General features: G+C 41.9%; 1 protein-coding gene across 5 annotated transcripts in view; it reads left to right on the plus strand.

The window, feature by feature from the left end:
* The window catches only part of LOC136450571 (uncharacterized), a 31,775-nt gene extending 27,792 nt beyond the window's left edge, over positions 1–3,983 (plus strand). For 3 of the 5 annotated variants that reach the window (XM_066451125.1, XM_066451143.1, XM_066451117.1), the window contains 2 exons: positions 3,307–3,368; positions 3,543–3,982. The gene's annotated coding sequence lies outside the window, so the exon portion shown is untranslated. Of the gene's footprint in view, positions 1–3,306; positions 3,369–3,542 lie in introns of all 5 variants that reach the window. The other 2 variants (XM_066451109.1, XM_066451136.1) reach the window with 1 other exon arrangement.
* The last annotated feature ends 13,487 nt before the right edge of the window (positions 3,984–17,470 follow it).

Consider the following 17,470-nt stretch of genomic DNA (forward strand, 5'->3'; position numbering starts at 1 on the left):
GTACGATTGACTAAAATCCCACGATATCTGCCTCGAAGGCCTTCCTTCTCATGACTTGCTGTCAACTATGGGCATTCATTAAAAAATAAGTGTAGCGATACAAAAAAGACAAGCTGCAACATGGAGAGGCAAATTATTAAAAAATAAGGGTAGCGATACAAAACAAGACAAGCTGCAACATGGAGAGGCAAATTATTTAATAAACATTGCATAAGCTGCCAATTAGCGGAACAAGTTATTATACAACAAATTACAAAAAACCAGAAAACATGACTTGCTGTCAACTGTGGGCATTCATTAAAAAATAAGGGTAGCGATACAAAACAAGACAAGCTACAACCTGAAACAAATTATTAGAACAAGCATTGGATAAGCTACCAACTAGAGGAGCAAGTTATTATAAAACCTACTATATGAAAAAAATTCTAAAGAAAACTAAAACTGAGAGTACAATTAACTAGAATTGAAAATGACAACAAATAATCAAAATTGAAATTGCCAAATAAGTTCCTACATGCTTAATACATAAGTTGCTACACGCTTAATACATAAGTTGCTACATGTTTGCTAGTATATATAATTTGTTGGAAGGTTAATATATAGGTTGCTACACGCTTAATACATAAATAGCTATTACCTATATAACATAAATTGCTAGTACATACAAACTATTTTGAAACACATGCATCAGTCTTATTTCATAGATGTCACCACAAGTGTCTCAATAGTACAAACCAGTGAAAATAACTGAAACTGAAATTACCAGTGACTAAAAAAAATTAACAACTAGAAAACAAAACAAATAATTGAGAAAAAAAGGAAAAAGTTATTATATAACTAAAATGTAGGATTTATGAATGCATTCAAACCTAAAAGGGTGACTAAGAAATAAAACATTAAAAAACAAGTATGCATAGATACCTTAATTCTTACGTTCCATGAAATGTATGTGTTCATACTTCACACTCATCTAGAATGTATATATACTCCTGTATATAAACAAGTATGTCTTCATACTATCCTTGAAAATGTATCTACTCATACTTTTTCAATACACACATACTTCACATGTATAAACGCCGCCATGTATACTCCTCCCATACTCCTTTTTAAGAAGTATAAATATGTACTCCTTTCATGAAAAAACTATGTATATATACACTCCTTCCGAAAAAGTATGAATATGTACTACTTATATTATGAATACATACTTTATAATGGTACGTATGTTAACATACCCTAATCAATTTATTACTCACTTATTAATCAAATGTATTAGTAATATACTAGTACATATTTATGACTGCATTGATGTAATAAGCTTAGCTGTACAACTGGACACCACTTCTGTAGTTCTGTTTGCACCACTGCATCCTTATTTAATTGCATAAATTGTTCTGAGTAGCAAATTTGGGACCTGTGGATCGTAGCTTTATCTATGGTAAAATGAAAACTTTTTATTCCATAACTGTTTCTTTACAGAGATTGGAGAACGTGATGTCTGATATTCTATGAAAAGAAATGAACAAATGACTCAAATAGCTTTTAGATGGGAACAACATGGTCGATTAATTTACATTAAAAAAGTGATCTGTTGCACGAAAGAAGCAGATGCTGTAGGTTGGTAACAAAGCTGTAAGAGGGGGCAGTATTATTGTTGGCCATCATAGGATCCCTGAAGGCAAATAAAATGCAAAGCAGGTAGGTTAGGCCGACCTGGTCAGCGTCAGCAGACGTTGTGCACATCTTATACCTGCATGGATATGGATAGGCTAAGCAAGCTTAATTTCTTTGGTGGCAAAGAAACAGCAGTAAGGTACAATCTAAATGTAGTTCCATGTACTTAGTTATATTTAGGAGAAGCGTTACATGTGAGCTGCCTCCTAATGCGAGATCTGTCGTGGGCATGAAGATCAATGCATGGATTGACACACATGGAGCAGATTATTAGGTTTGCATTGCGTAAGGGAGTCCAGTTGACTATAAGTAATGCTAATAAGAAGACATGCATACATGGTTTGCATAGCATAAGGGAGTCCAGTTGACTATAAGGATAAACTCATACATTAAGTTTTTGAGCCTTTTTTTTTTTGAGCCTAACTCATACATTAAGTTTATGGAGCACCAAATTGGTCTGTATGGAGTCTCAAAGAGGCAGGTACAATGCAAAAGGCAGAATTAGTGTACTGTTAGGTAATAGGAACGGTCTCGTTTTGTATAGAGATGATAAGCTACAAAAGAGGAAACATGTAGACAAAGAAAGTGGTAAATGTTTAAGACCAAAAATAGTAAAGAAATGACCATATGTGGGCACAAAGATATGCAGGTAAAAAAAACTGCATTTTTAGTTTTCAAAACTAAATAACTTCTTTGAACGAAGAACCAAAAGTTGCTTTGAGGAAGATAAGTGTGGACACTGTATATATGCATATGTATCTAAGAGCACATGGAGGAAGCATTTTGAGAAACATAGATGCATATGAAGAGGAATCAACCAAAGACAGTGCTATAGAATGGATGAAAGTTTTGTCTCCTATTGTCTTTTACAAATCGACTACATGTATAAGCACGTGCGTCTTTAGATTGCAAACAAATTACCATATAAAACTATAGGTATTGTTCCGTGTGGCAGCAGTAGCATCGATGTGGGGGCCGCAACGATAGTTAGAAACTAAAATGAAGTGGTAAGTGCAAGGTGGAGTTTTTGCATCTCAATTTTGCTGAGCTCATCGATCTTTCCTCGAAATTCTATCAGCTCTAAATTTTTTGACAAACTGAATTACAGCCAATTTGTTGTCGAATTATAACCTTCATTTCTTCCCATGCTACAAAAACTGCTTTTAGTCTTCAAACATGCCAAACAAACCGTTTGTGATGACAAACCAGGCATCCTATATGTAGGATAAGCCTAACTGTATGTCCAGAAAGCATAGTAGCAAGAAGAACTAATGATTGTATTGCAAAATTACCCTTTAATGTAACATGAGAAGCGGAGTTGTATGAAGTCAATTTTTATATGCTCATTGATAACCTAAGATGTGCGGTAACAGTAAAAAAAAAGGCTTACGTGGCAAGGCTAATCGAGGGGCATTTTATCCCGTGTTGAAGAGGTATCTTATTTATTAATGCCTCGTGCTCTGCTTTTGCTCATGCTGCGTGCCCTTTGCTCTGAATATTGTATGCTAATGTCTGCTTGTGCACTGAATATTGTATGGTAATGTCTGCTTTTGCTCATGCTTACAACGCCTTACAATGTGTGCATGGCAAGATTTGCAGATTTGCAAGTAATGGTTTCAATGTTTGCAGATTTGCAAGATTCTTTCCCTCTGATGATGCAATACGATTCAAACAGGAGGATAAGAAGTAAGGTAAGCAAAGCTAGATCTTGCTCTTGGGGGAAAAAATTGTGAGCAACTCATAATCTATCTTTATTACATTTGATTTGATATAGGGAGCTGTTACCGGGGTAATGTGGAGTGACTATCTTCTACAATTTTGCAGCTGTTATGTGATCTGTTACTTCTTTCTTCATCCTGTTTCAGCATCACAGAAATTGATTGATTAGTGGGAGCTGCTGACCTGTACAGAAGTGACTGCACTGAACTCCACGGGAGATGCTGACCTGATGATGGCGAGGTTGTATTCTGTACTCACTACACTTCTGACAAGTGATGACCAGGAAACAGTGCTATGTACTCACTACACTTCTGACAAGTGATGAAAGAAATTTTGCATTGACTATCGAGCTCATGGAGCGAATAGTTGGTAGCCGTAGCTCTGTCATGCTACTTGGCTTTGGCTATTGAGATGTTTGCCGAAGCAAATACTGTACGATTTCTACCCTTTTGCCGGAACTTGAATACTGAGCTTTATATTTGTTATTCCTGAATGGAGGAATTTTATTGAGCTCATGATGGATAGCTAATTTGGCAACAGCCGCTGCACAACCATTCCGCAGCAGAGAACGCTCGTGTTGAATATTTAAACGCTTCTAATAGTACATTCGCTGATGCTGTTCTCACAATTTTATTCACTGATTCAGTGACTATTCAATTGCGCATCCTTTTAAGATTAAGGAATAGCGTGTCCCCTTTCCGTTCAATTGCGCATCCTTTTAAGATCAACTAGGAAAATGCCCGTGCATTGCAACGGAGAAAAAAAAGTACCATGATAGTGTAAATATGAGTGTGTTATATTGTTACTAAAAAACAATAAATGCCCATGTGTTATAAAGGGCAAAATATGTTTATATATATAGTACCATAATAATGTAAACTAGCAGGGAACCCCGCGCTTTGCGCGGGTAATAGTAGGGAAAAAAGATTTGTATTGCGTCCAAAAAAAAAAGGCACTGTTCCTTAATGGGTAAGAACTGTTCATATCAACCCGTTACTGTTCATCAGGGAAGACACATCGCGCGTTGGCTGTGCCAGTAACAGTGTTCTGTGAGAGGAGACGGAGTTTTTGGATTGCACGCTTATTATACTATTGTATAGATATATGAACGTGTTATACTGTTACCCAAAAAACGGTATTTCGAGCGTGATGTTTGCAATTGCAACATCACTTTTACATAAGTCTTCACGAAGGATGAATAATTAGAATATAATGTGAGATCAAAACAATCTAAAAGGAAATTGTTTTCAGAATACATGCAGTTTGGTTACATAGATCATAAGGCAAACCTAACCTGTCTAACATCTCTAAAACATGAATTACCATGAAGGAAACAACATGCTGCTATACTCTGGAGCTAAATCACACAGAGAGCTTCAGAACCAGACGAACTGAATGGATGAGTCCGGCAAGCAGGAGTCGCAGCTGCATGGTTCACGCTCTACTTTCCCAGCAACCGGAAATCATAGGGTTGTAAAGTAGATGTAAATAAACAAGTGCTAAGTGTGCTGCATTGCTTTTCAAGCGCTAGCCAACTTCTCCCGTAGTCTTCTTAAGAACGAAATTAGGGGATTTTTCTACCCTAGTTGAGTTTTTTTTTCAAGCACTAATGGTTGGTTAGTTAGTTATAATGCAAAATTTACCTTATCTGCAATCTTCATCCTTGGGACCACTCGTCATTGTCTACATCTGAGGCAGAAGGAATTTCTGGCATCTACAGAGTTGTGTTATGAACATGTAGATGGCATGTCATAGTTAACAGTAGATCAAGAACAAGAACAGTATGGAGAGTAGAGATACCATTTGCACCCTTTGCAGCATCCTGTGGCCTGGTATGAATCACTCTGCATAATAGACAATAGCAAAGCAATGCAGCAATGAATGAGATGATGCATCATTGCTAGAATGTCTGCTAATCAAGTACTGAAACACATCAATAATATGAGCAAGAGACTGTATTTGTGAGACTTATAGTCCAGTATGTGAACAACCTAGTATTGTTGTCTCCATAGAGGTCAGGGCTAACCTACTGAACCAAACACCGCATAAATGACACACACTTAAAAGTTGCAAGCAACCGCTGAAAATGGTCAACTTTTACTTGACACAAGAATGAGCAAGCTGAACTACTAAACTCAACTTTAAAATACCTGCCAACCGCCTCTACGCTATTGAGATCCTCCCCAAATGATTCCCCTCAAAATCCAGAGCTGGGACAGGCTAAATTCGTCAGCCCGCTGAATCTTGAGCTCCCACACATTAAAGGTGGCCTTTGCACCATAGTACTTATCTGACATCCCATAGCAAAACAAAACAAAACACCTGTGCAAACATACAACTTTTCTCCATTTCACTAAACTAAAATAATAATAAATTAGTCTAAAGTACAATTTGCCATCCCAATGCTATTGCACCATAACATCACTATGAAAAAACAACTGCAACTCCAATATTTAGAACAATGTTATAATTCAACAATAGAGCCTTTATCCCCAAACAACTTGTAGTTGTAGGATAGTGGCCTGTCAAAATTCCAAGAGTCAACATGAACTATCTTAAGAAAGGGTGTTAGATGAGTAATGATGGGATATTTAACAATAGACACATAAATATTTATCATGTGTGGAAAGCACAATTGAAACCAGAAAGACTGAACCAAACCAATTGTTTCATTACTTGAAAAGCCATAACCACTTGATGTAGGAGGGCAAAAAATATAGTAAAAGTAATTAACAAATTGCCTTGTCACATTAGAATGAGAAACAAACCTCACAAGCTTGCTTAAGATCCTTGAGCTGATTGTTTAGGAACAATGGACTTGTATCGTGATCTGTGTAGATAATAGATAATCTATAGTTAGTTGCTGATATATTGATGATACGACTGAAATATCAGTCCCCTATATTTTTTATGTGCAAAATATATCCATGGGAATATATTTAGCACTCTATGTATCAACAATTCACAAATCACAGACCAAGAAGCTATAGCAAGGCATCATCGCTGCATTAACCACAGTACCACACTAACCAGAGCAAATAATTTTCTTTCCAAAGATTTGGCAAATAATTGTGCAGTCATCTAAGCTGCACAGTTTCGGCAGCCACCTCCATGAATGCTGCGAATATAAATATAAATGATTCCACAATTTATTTTGATCCTTAATCAAATCAATAGAAAGTTATAAACCGGCTCTTACGCTTCAGGGAATGCATTTCTACTCTCTATCTCTCTCCTTCGATATGTGGCTAGCAATTAGAGAGCAGAATGAGCGGATACATGCAGTTTGTTGTGACGCTAGATGATGCAGAAGAGGTAAGCAAGCCAACCAGTAACCACCACTCACCTATGGGCCATGGCCTGATGAACAGGAGCGGCATGCCCTGCCCGTCCATGAGCAGCAGCTCAACAGCACGCAAGCAGTTGTTGACTCGGAACACCAGACTTCCCACGTTGTTGTGCACGCAGAAGCTGTCTGTGCCCTGGAACACCATTGATCTCCAAAGGGGAAAAATAGAACCAATGTAGCTCCAGCCCTTGGACCTTGAGGAGATGGAGTGGGACCTCACAACTGGAATACCCTGGATTTGAGGCCATGGCACCACAGAACTAACGTTGTCGTCGTAGAAGCTGTTGTTGCCACCACCCTCCATCACCGGCGGTTGGAACCTTGCCTCCTGAAGAGATGGCCTGGAGGCCATGGATCCCGCCGATGGGACGGCCGTCGCGCCATGGGCGAGCCGGCGGCAGGCGGCGGCGTCGGGAGCGCAGGTCAGGGCGGCGGGGTAGGGGCTTTTTTTGGGGGGGGGGTGCGTGGGTGGGGGTGGGGGTGGGGGGGGGGGGGGGGGGGGGGGGGGGGAGGGGAGATTCTCCGTGTGCCATTAAAAAAGATCGCAATGCCCTGTGTGCCCCTGAAAAAGTTCAGCGGTCTTCAATGCCACTACTCCAACTTTTTCGCGTCCTCCATGCCACTTCCGTCAGTTTGGGCTCTAACGCCGTCAAACTGCAGGTGTGAAAAGACGAAAATACTCTTAAGTCTAAATATGTTATTATTATTTTTGAGCATCTTAACGACTTCAAATGAAAAAACTCAAAACTAGAAAGTTGTAGATCTTGTCGAGATCTATAATTTTTATATAAAAATAATTTTCATTTAATTTCATAAAAAAATAATATGATTTTTCTAAGATATATTAATCATATCAAATCATTTTTTTGCGGAATTAAACGAAAATATTTTTTATATGAAAATTATAGATCTCGACGAGATCTACAACTTTATAGTTTTGAGTTTTTTTCATTTAAAGTCGTTAAGATGCTCAAAAAAATTAATAACATATTTAGACTTAAGGGTATTTTTGTCTTTTCACACCTGCAATTTGACGGCGTTAGAGCCCAAACTGACGGAAGTGGTATGGAGGACACGAAAAAGTTGGAGTAGTGGCGCTGAAGACCGCTGAACTTTTCCAGGGGCACGATCTTTTTAATGGCACACAGGGAATTGTCTCTTTTTTTCTTGATTGAATTGGGAGTAAGGAGGGGACGCGAGGGAAGAGAGAGCGGGGCCCACATGTCGGCGCTCAGCCAAATCACCGGAAGACTTCACCACGGATGGTAGACGGGTCCGTTACACGCTTTTTAGTGGTACCAAACATGTCCGTTACGACGGGAAAAACTATTAAATATATTTATTAGAAACGACGATGAGAGAATGGTACATATATATTTATGTTTTACACTTTTATAAAATTTAAAAGTTACATATTTTTCTCATTGCAAAACATAAAAAATGTTTAGATATAAATATATCGTAACTTTAATTTTACAAACAACTAACTCCTTGCTGACTTTAATCTAGCTCCATCGACCGCGTCACCAAGAAGTAGCACCAAGGCAGCAGGTTCATATGGTTTTTATTTCATTATGATCGTGCCAATTTATTTTCGATTTGCTCTTCTTGCACATAAGTACGTAATCGCTCTGGTTGATTCACCGTGTACTCCAAAAGGAAAAATAATAAAAAACAGAAAAAGATACGACTCCAAAAGGAAAAATCTAATTAAAAACAGAAAGATACGTATCTGAACCGAGCTGTCCTTGGAAACACGCTCGTCCGTATCTCTGTCCCTACGGACGGAAGTTTTCCTGAACGCGTTTTGTTTTATTTATTTGTTTTTAGTCTGTTAGTTAATGTCCGTGTCCAATATTTTTAGTCTGTGTTCAGCTTGTTTTGCTCGATTAATGCCCGCGTAGATTTTCTTTTCCGTGTTGTGTCCGATTTGCTGTTGGGATTTCCTTTTTCTAGCCTATTTCGTTTTCCTTTTTGTTTCTGTTTTGTCTTCCAAGCGTACTGTATCTGAACTCTATCTCATGTCTTTGCGTTCCGTAGATAAAACGAATATTCACAATTGACTCCTAACGTTTCCTTTTCTTATGTTTTAGAATCGCACTCCGTAATACGCTAGACAAAAGCTAATTCTAACTCTAACTTGTATGAACATGGGTTATATATAAGTACGGACAGAAGAAACTCTTCATTGTTCGGTAGTTAGAGAGAGACGGACTAAAAAATGGATGGACGAAAAAATTGACTGAAATTTTGCCTCTTTATTATTTGGTATAGATATATAAGAGCCGCGTGCCCTTCCCAATGACTATATGATGTCCATAGCATTAAATGAGTTGCCACATAGGATAAAAGATGATGTTAAATGAGTTGCCACTTCGGATAAAAGATGATGTGGCATACTACACTCGTGAAGCATAGGTCCCGTTCGTGTGCTTTTAAACCCGACTTGATCCGTTTCTTTTTTATCCGAAACAGTGTTTTTCTCTCATAAATTTCTCCAGATTCATCCGGATGAATTCCTCCATGCCAACAGGGCGCGAAACCTGTACAGAATATCCGAAGCTACACCTGAAGCTACAGGCAAAATTTGGTCTTGGCCTTGGCCTTGGTCGGAGGCAGCAGCCGTCGGCGTTCACCAGAAGGCGCGCTTCCGCTGGAAGCGCCTGGCCGTGGCGAGGATGCCGACGCCGAGGCACACCGCACACGGCCCAGACGCCCATCTCCATCGCCAACCTCACCGTCTCCATCTCAACCTCCCCCTCCTCTTTCTCCTCGTGTTTGCATAGCTCGCCGTCGTCCGACGCGTCCCCGACCACCTCCCAACCGTCGTCGTCGTCGCCGCACCGCCCCAACCGCCGAGGTCCGTGGCCTCCTCCGTGGCTCCGCACCGCATCCTGCCGCGGCCCGCCGCCCGGGCTTTGTCCCGCATCAGTACGCCGCCCTCCACGAGCACCACCACCTCCACCACTCGTAGCGGCCCCAGCCGCCAAGGTCCATGGCCTCCTCCGGTATCCCCTCCAGCCTGGTGGCCCCGCACCACATCGTGCCGCGGCCGGCCGCCACTACTGGAAACAGTCAGCTTTGTCGAGTGTCACAGGCACTCAGCAAAGCCCAAAAAATACTCGGCAAACAGCACACGGCATCTACAGTACCGTCAAACGGCTCTTTGCCGAGTGTTTTCTCTCGGTCACTCGGCAAAGACTTTACCAAGAGCTAAAACCGACGCTCAGCGAAAAAAAGTAACGTGACCGAGCGGAGACGGTCACGACGCATTTGCTGAGTGTCAAATATCGGACACTCGGCAAACATTCCTAATTTGCCGAGTGTCAAATTCTAGGCACTCGGCAAACTTTGCTTCTTTGCCGTGTGTCACAGTCAAGGCACTCAGCAAAGATTCCTTCCTTTGCTGTGTGTCATAGTCCAGGCACTCGGCAAACACTCCCCCTTTCCTGTGTGTCATATTTCAGGCACTCGGTAAACCTTCGTCCTTTGTCGAGTGTTGAATACCAGGCACTCGGCAAACACGTCCCAGAATGTACAGAATTTTGGCTTCTTTACCGAGTGTCAAGAAGACATTTTAGTCCTAGAATGCACAGAATTTTGTCACATGTACACTTTGCCGAGTGTTTTAACCCTGACACTTGGCAAAAGGCCTTTTTGCCGAGTGTTACACTCGGCAAAGCTGTCACAAATAATCAGTTTATTAGGTTCAGTCACAGCCACATACCACATTCAAATAAACATCACATCCATCACAAATAGTTCACAATAGGCATCATAGACAATTCATATAGATATATCGACAACACATAAATGTAAATAAACTTCAGAATCATAAGTAGGTTCATTCACAACCACAAGTAGTCACAGGTAATCCACAAATGCAAATACAAATAAAATCACAAGTAGTTACTTAGGCCACGAGTGCCACTACGACAGGGCTGGGTCATGAGGCTCATTCGATGCCGTCGATTGATGCTGCACAAAGAAGAAGAGATTGCATGTGTGAGATAAGATTAAACAACACATATGGTCTCTCTGCTGCCTAACTAGTATAACCCTTGCAACTATCAATAATATCTTCTCAGTTGCATTGTACTCTAGTATGATTGCTTAAGTATTAGTTGGTAACAAACATATAGCATTAGTCATAAAGTTTCTAGTGTCTTGGTATTTTTGTAAGATTGATTCCGCATAAACTAGATTATAAGGTTGTAAAGCGACTCACAGTGCCTGAAACAGTATTTGGAGCAGGAGGAGGAGGGAATGGAAACGGTGGTGGAGGTTGACCGATTGCAGCATAAACATCCCTCATATATTCAAACATCTGCAGCTCCATCCTCTGTCGCTCTGCCTCCATCCTCTACCGCTCTGCCTCCATCCTTAGCCGCTCTACCTCCATTCTCTACCGCTCTGCCTCCATCTTCGCCTCTAGCTCCTCCCGGTGCCTCGTTTCTTGTTCTAGCTGAGCCTACAATATTTCATCCCAATGTTACAATACAATGCAAAAGTATGTAAAAAGTATGTAAAAATCGATGGTGATGTCGCCAATCCAGAACCGACCATGCTTCTTGCCTCCTCCCGCCTTCATGACCACTTCTCCATCAAGGTCATGGGCGCTCGGATCGTACTCTGAGCCATGGATCTGCCTTGCCATCGATGTGTATCCATCGAGACGGCTGTGGATGGACTCGTTGCTGTACGTCGAGGGCGGGTCCTCTAGGTTGTAGGCGACGTCGGATGTTGCCTTCCCCTTGTGGGCCAAAGCATATGCCACAAACTAGGAGCAAGGCTCACCACCATGTGACGCCAACTGCAAAAAAAGCAATAAGATTAGAAATTATGCAGAGTTGAGCGTTAGAATAAAGAAATGAATACGTGCACTCATCTAGTCGCGTATTCTGAGAGGTTGAGGTTGCCTTGATGGTGTGGTGCACCCGGCATCAGCAAACGCCGTTCTCGGCAAGCGTTGTGATTCTCCTCCCACACGGGGTCGCACCACCTGTCCACCATTCGGGCCTAGCACTGCAGATCGTAGGCGCACCACCACGAAGGCACCTACGTCATCAAGTATATGACATATAAAAAGATAAAATTAAACGTAATTAATCTAAAAAAATAAGTATTAATGTTCTATATTTACATTCAGGTATTGTTCTGAGGTCAGGCTCATGGTTCTTGCCACCCTTTTAGGGATCCTCTCTCTAAGAAATTCCGTGTGGTATTGGAGCACAGCCTGGATGCGCGTCTTGTAGTGCATATCCTTGATGAGTTTCTTGGTGGCTTTGTTAGCAACAGCATCTGCCTTGGCCTTGTATCCCTCCTCGCATCTAAAGAAATCCTACATATAGACGCGATGTATCCAGTCATTATTTCAAGAATGTCTAATCAATATGATGTATTGAGCAATGTAGTGCGAGAAAGACTTACCCAAAGCTCAGCCTTGACACGCTTCACCTTGTCAGCGAAACACCTACCATCCTGATCAGTGGTGTTGGGGGTGGCGGCATAGTGGGCCCACGTGTAGGCCGGCTCGACAGTTTCGCTGAACTACACCAGGCCAGAGAACTTTTCCTTGATCAAAAGACCAAGGATGCCGTTCACATGGCGTGCGTGATCACCACCACCGACCTTCCTCTAACCCCTGCCCAAGTGATTAAGATAAATTATTAGTTTTTATTATAATTTTGAACATATCAAACAAAAAATTAGTGATAACATATAAAGTTACTTACTTGTCTCCATCGGGTCAAATCAGCGGGCGTCTCTCAAGAGGTATCAGTCACCTCGGGAGGGTCGAGGGACCTTGCAACCACACATGTGACAAAGTAGAGGAAGAGGTACCCCCTGTCTCCTCCATCCCTGCCTCCTCCTCCACCTCTGCCTCCTCCTCTTCCACCCCTACCTCCTCCTCCACCTGTACCTCCTCCTCCTCAGAGGATGAGTGAGCGGAAGGTAACATAGACGACGACAAAGATATAGGCGACGGTGGCCTCGTCTTGCCTCCACCCTTCCCTCGACCCTTGGGTTTACCCCGAGGTCTCTTCCCGAACCCCTCAGCTGCATCGAACCCTTTACTCGTCGCTGTCGCTTTTGAGTAAAGCAACGTTATCCTTCTCATACCGCCCACCATTGTTCAATCACCTGCAATTAAAAAGAGTAAACCAATTAGCACAAATAATACATCAAAATAGATGCAAAATAAACAAAACATACTTAGAAAATAACATGGTATGACAAATAATAAATCAATTAGCATGGATCATACATGTATTAGAAATAATCATCATCATCGAGATTAGCTGGATCATTGGTCTCATCATCACTATCACGCATGTCGATATAATCATCCCCGTGCTCCGAAGGAGGAATGTCGTCATCAACGTTGTTGCTTAGATGTAATCGCTAAAGTAATTCTAAGTCCTTCACATTCTGAACCTCATCTCCGACGTCCTCGTCAGCACCACTTTCATTGTCTACTTCCATACCCTGAGCTTCGGTTAAGTCTATCTCAAAACTCCCTTTGGGCCCATCTTCTTGAAAGAACTCTCCATCATATGTGTTGGGGTCTATGTTGTAATCTTGATTGTTTGGAACAGGTAGTTTACCGTGTGGCGATACCTTATACACAACATCCCAACCCTTAAGACGGTCTCTAGTTTGGCACGGGTATGAGAGATAATAAACGTGCGTTGCCTGTTGAGCCACAATATAGACATCGTCTCCTGGTAAGATGGATGATTGTCAAATTTTGACTAGCCCAAGATTAGGGGTCCGCCTCACTACTTCAGGATCAAACCAATGGCATTTGAATATAATGGGATTAAGAGGTTTGCAACCATGAAACATGAGTTCGTATATTTCTTCAATTCTTCCATAATACTCAACCCCATCTAAGCCTTGCGTAAAAACTATGGTATTTGTGGTTCTTTGATTGGGCCGACTCTGCTCGTGGCTTGTTGTGTGAAAGCGATATCTATTCACGTCATAACACCATATAGGCACAACCATCGGCAACCTGTCTCAACTCGGCACTCATAGACGCATCAGTTTGTCCCTACAAGTTCAAGCAGGGTAGTTCGTTATATTAGTCGCACGTACGAGCAACTTGTAATGTCAAACTAAGTACGAGCCAAAATGGATAGTACCTTCTGTTTGAACCAAGAATTGAAATCGGGCATTCCATTTCCCACACCCTCTCTAAGAAGGGTCAAAGTTTCCTACGGGATAGGTTCCCTTGATTCACACTAGAATCGTTCATGAAATTCCCTATACCAATGAGAAACAAGGGAGTTGGACATAGAATTGTGACTACTTGAGAAAAAGTTTGTTGAGAACTTACAGCATGTACGGCTCCACTTTGGATAGGTTGGTCAACACATATAGCATAATAGTGCGCCACTCTTCATGTTTCAAGGTCTTGTTAGTCGCACCACTTGCACTTCCTAGTTGCCCTCGAAAAATGCTAAGGTTCAATTCATCTTCGCTAGCATTGTAACGAGAGGTGGATTATGCACGCTAGGAAGGTTGTCAGCATAGTATTTTGTTGTGAAGTTTGACACCTCCTCTAGAATGTATGCCTCTGCTATGGATGCTTTAATTTTGCATTTATTTTTACATTTAGTTCAAAGAACCTTTTGAAATCTCTCAATTGAATAGCACCAACGGCCCTGCACAGGCCCCCCCATTCGTGCCTCATACGGGAGGTGCAAAATCAAATGTTGCATCGGATTGAAGAAGCTAGGTGGAAAGATCTTCTCTAACTTGCAAAGCAACACGTGCGCCATTCTTTCCATGTCTGCAATAACAGTATGAGATAACTCCTTAGCACAAAGCTGGCGGAAAAAATTGCTCAATTCCACTAGCACTATCCAGACATGCTCAGGGACATAGACTCAAACCATCACCGACAGTAGCCGCTCAAGCCATATGTGGTAGTCATGACTCTTGAGCCCGTTGATTCACAAAGTAGCTAAGTTCACTCCCCTCTTCAGATTCGCTGCATACCTATCAGGGAACATTAACGTTTGGAACCATTCTAGTACTTCCCTCCTTTGGGTCCTCGTCAGAACAAAATTGGCCTTAGGCTTTGTCCATGACTTCCCACCTTCGGGAGGCACCATGTCTAGCTTTGGTCTATTGCATAACCTCGCCTGATCCACTCTAGCCTTAACATTATCCTTTGTCTTATCAGGAATGTCCATGATTGTACCAAAAATTGCCTCGACGATATTCTTTTCAGTGTGCATTACATTAATGTTATGTGGAAGTAGAATATCATCAAAATAGGGTAGGTTCCACAAGCACAACTTGTGTGTCCATGCATGTTCCTCACCATATCCTAGAAAACGATCTCCTTGGTCATTGACCTCGAGAGCGTCTAACTGAGCACAAACCGCGACACCAATCATCATCTGGGGTGTAGGGCCTTCAACTACATCTTTCGTAAAGTTCTTGATATTTCATCTGAATGGATGGTCAAGAGGGAGGAATTGTCGATGTTTGTCGAACGAAGAATACTTACCACCCTTCGTCAACCAAATGAACATCAGAGATGCCTTGCATACTAGGCATGAGAACTTCCTGTGAACACACCAGCCATAGAATATCCCATACGCTGAAAAGTCATACAGGGAGTACTGGTACCAAACATACATTTTGAAGTTTGTCTTTATAGCTCGGTCATATGTCCATAACCCTTCCTCCCAAGCACGGACTAAATCATCAATCAAAGGCTCCATGTACACACTCATATTATTCCCTAGGTGTTTAGGAATTATCAACGATAAGAATATGTTTTGTCATTGAAAGAGGACGCCAGGGGGGAGATTGAGAGGGATAACGAACATGGGCCAACAAGTGTATGAGGCAGCTGCCATTCCATAAGGATTGAACCCATTTGTTGCCAGCGCAACACGTACATTATGAGCCTCTAGAGCTTTCTCACAATGAATCATATCAAACCTTGTCCATGCTTCACCATCGGATGGATGCACCAGCTTCTTAGGATTGTATCGACATGGATTCCTCATTCATATAAAGCCGTTGGATCATCGGTATGAATGGAAGGTACCATAGGATCTTCACGGGAATGGCGAGCTGCCTCTTCTGACCATCACCAGAGTCTACCTCCAGGAACCTTGACGATTTACACTTCACACAGAACTTTGCTTCCGCATGTTCTTTCCTAAATAAGACGCGTCCCTTCGGACAAGCATGTATCTGCTCATATGGCATCTTAAGTGCACGAAGGAGTTTCTGTGTCTCATACATACTCTTTGGCAGGATGTGACCATCCAGGAGCAGACTACCAACAACTGTCAGCATAACATCGAAGGCTTCTCGACTCAAGCTAAATTGGGACTTTACAACCATTAGGCGTGCAATGGCATCTAGTTGAGAAACCTTGGCATGCCCATGAAGGGGTTTCTGTGCTGCAGACAACATATCATAATACGCCTTTGTGGTTGGCTCTGGCTCCTCCTCTTTACGTCCTTCATCGAAGTGTGCTTCATGATAGTCATTTAACATGTCTCCTACCCTGGCATCAACATCATAATCCTCGATGCGTTGTCTAACGACCTCATCTCTCACACGATCAGATTCACCATGGTAGATCCATCGAGTATAGTCCGTCGTAAATCTATTCTTGCAAAGATGTTTACCCATGACCACCTTTGTTTGTCGATGCGTGTTTGCACAAATGCTGCAGGGACACCAAGTGCCACGCGCTCCTTTAACCCTTGCAAATGCTAGTTCCAAGAAAGCATCGGTCTTCTCAATCCATTCATCGCTGAACGAAGCCTGACTAGAGCGGCCCATGTACATCCACTCACAGTCATCCATCCTCTAACATATCAGCAAGTAATATAAAAATCAGTTGCATCTACAGGTTCCTATACTATCTAATAGGTGAAGATAGGTCCTAATCCCACCCGAGGATGTGTAGATAGGGTTAGTTTCCATGCTCTACTCCTATCCAAGACATAATTTTAGTAGCACCTCCCCGCTGTTCTCCAAATACACGTCCTGGCAGAGAGATTGTGTATCCGGAGAACAACAGGGAGATGCTGCTGAAACTCTGACTCGGATCCTAGTAGAGCATGGAAACTAACTCTATCTACACATCCTCGGGCTGTCCAAAAAACGTGGATAATTCGAAATAGATATAGTTATAGATATACAAAGATCTGCATATTTCCAACTGTAACTCTTTTGAACGGGAGATGCCTAGCTAGGTTACATGATATACGCACATGATATGGAAAGAGGGCTATAGGATGCCACACCTTGCTGTCCTGCAAAGTGACGAGTCAAGGACGGTGGGGAATAATCCTTGCAATAGACTCTCCTGCAACAAATGAACATAATAGTGTCAATTGTAAATTTCGGCAGCACCTTCCCTACACAGTGAGGTAACCAAAACCTGCAACAAACCAACGACACAATGACCAACAACCACATACACATCAAACCAACGGCACGATGGCCGACAACCACATACACATCTTATACCTTGCAAAACCACGGCAAGTTGAAGGTGTGGGGCGGCGGGAGTTCAAGGCGGACGGCGACGTAGGGCAGGGAAGGGAGCGGCAGCCGCGTAACCTATTAAAACATAAAGCAAGCCATGCCACTTGTCTGCTAAAATTAAATCAATCTTGGAAGTGCATATCTAGTACATTAGACAAGTACAAACCCCAACTATTCTAACAATAGTCCAAG

The sequence above is a fragment of the Miscanthus floridulus genome, chromosome 1 (assembly GCF_019320115.1).
Source record: "Miscanthus floridulus cultivar M001 chromosome 1, ASM1932011v1, whole genome shotgun sequence".
In the NCBI taxonomy this organism is placed as follows: domain Eukaryota; kingdom Viridiplantae; phylum Streptophyta; class Magnoliopsida; order Poales; family Poaceae; genus Miscanthus; species Miscanthus floridulus.